The sequence below is a fragment of the Sminthopsis crassicaudata genome, chromosome 3, assembly GCF_048593235.1.
Source record: "Sminthopsis crassicaudata isolate SCR6 chromosome 3, ASM4859323v1, whole genome shotgun sequence".
Classification (NCBI taxonomy): Eukaryota; Metazoa; Chordata; class Mammalia; order Dasyuromorphia; family Dasyuridae; genus Sminthopsis; species Sminthopsis crassicaudata.
Genome location: NC_133619.1, coordinates 238,338,698 through 238,340,952, shown reverse-complemented (window position 1 = coordinate 238,340,952; position 2,255 = coordinate 238,338,698).

The window sequence follows — 2,255 nt, the reverse complement described above, 5'->3', positions numbered from 1 at the left end:
TCCTCTGATAGTCACTGTATTAATCATGTTATGAATACAAAGAATAAAATAATATTTACTCTCAAGAAATTTACAGTCTTTTTAATTAATAAGCAGGTATTTGTTTTTCCAATTACATATAAAGATAGTTTTCAATATTTATTGTTGTAAAACTTTACTTTCTAAATTTTTCTCCCTTCCTTCCTTACCTTCCCCCTCTGCATGATAGCAAGCAATCTGGTATAGGTTAAGTATATGCAGTCCTTTAGAACATTTTTCCATATATATTATGTTATGTAGGAAAATCAGACCAAAAGGAAAAAAAAACATGAGAAAGAAAAAAACAAATTACAGAAAGTTAAAAAGGTTTTGCACAAACAAAACCAATGCTGTCCAAATCAGAAGAAAATCAGGAAACTGGGAGATAAATTTGCAACAAGTTTCCCTGATAAAGGTCTTATTTTTCAACTAGATAGAGAAATGAATCAAAGTGATTTTTTTTAAAGTAACCTTTCCCCCACTTGATTGGTAGTCAAAGGATGTGAACAGAACATTTTCAGAGCAAGAAATCAAAGCTATCAAGAATCACAAAGAAAAATGCTCTAGACCACTATTGATTAGAGAAGTGCAAATTAAAACAATTCTAAAGTACTACATCACATCCATCAGACAGGCTAAAATGAAAGAAAAGAAGAATGACATATTGAAGAGGATATGGGAATAAAGACATTAATTCATTATTGGTAGAGTTGTAAATTTATTTAACCATTCAAAAAAAAATTGGAAATATGTCCAAAGGGCTAAAAACTGTGCATATATTTTGACTCAGCAATACCTCTTCTATGTCTATACCCCAAATATATTTAAGGAAAAAAAAAGGAAAAGAATCCATATGTACAAAAATCTTTATTTTAGCTCTTTTTTTATAGTGGCAAAGAATTGGAAATTGAGGGCATGTCCATTAATTAGGAAATGGCTGATCAAGTCATGATATATGAATGTGATAGAATAATGTGTGGTAAGAAATAATGAAAGGAATAGTTTTCAGGAAAAAAAAAAACAGATAAATTTATATAAATTGATGCAAAGTAAATTGAGTAATACCAGGAGAACAAATTTATATAACAACAGCAATACTATAAAGATAATAAACTGTGAAAGATTTAATAATGCCAATTATATAATGGTTCAGCACAGCTTCAAAGGACTTATGATATAACTTGCTCTCAAGCTTGAAATAGAGATGTGGTGGTCACAGAGTGCAGATTAAACTATATTTTCCCCTTTCCCTTTTTTCCCTTGCTTTTTGGCAAGGAAGGAGTCATGGCAAGTACAGTCATATGTTTTTCATGACTGCATATGGATAATAGATATCATTTCTTGCTTTCTCAAGGGTAGGAGATTGGAACAAAAATTAAAATTTAAATTAAAAAATAAAATTCATAGACTTAAGTTTTTTTTAAAAGGAAATAGCTCCTGTTCCATAATTTAGACCTCACCTTTAAAATTCAGTTTTTATAAATTCATCCAGATGAGATCATGCTTTGGTAAATTGATTCATGAGTTCCAAAGACAAAGAAGCTTAATTTGTGACCCAGTGTGATAATTTATGAATTTATAGTTAGAATTCTGTCAAGCATTTTATGTTCTTATATGAATTACTAGTCAATACACTTTCTTCCTAATTGAAAAAATTAATTAAAAGTTAAGTTGAAGTATGAAAGGTTTTAAAAACAAAACAAAACAGAAATCTACTACCTACTTAAATTAAGTAAGATCGGAATTCAAGTTTTCCTGGATTGGAGACCAATTAATCTATTATGTTAATTAAATGCCTACTATGAATTACTATGAAAGAGACTTATTTTGCTTTTGGTCAACACTAGTGATTTCATCAGTTCATTCATAAGTGTCAGACAGACTGTCTCTTGAGAGACAGTTCAGTTTGACGCTGTATCAGAATCAAAGGCTTACCCCTTACTTAAACTAAAATCAATTTAAATCTCATTGGTCACCAATAGGTCCCACACCAAGCCCCATTTAGTCATTGTTTGGGTCCTAATTGACTCAAATTTTGCCTACTAAATTTTTATCTGCCTCTTAGTTGGGCATGACTATAAAACTATGAACTCAAAGGTTGCATGACAGTGTGGATAGAAATATAAGCAAATTGAAACATTATAAACACTAACTAAAAAGTACATTTTGATTTGTTGAACAAGTAGGCTTTTTTTTCAATCCATGATCTGTGAGCCACATAATCCTGAGGATGAAGA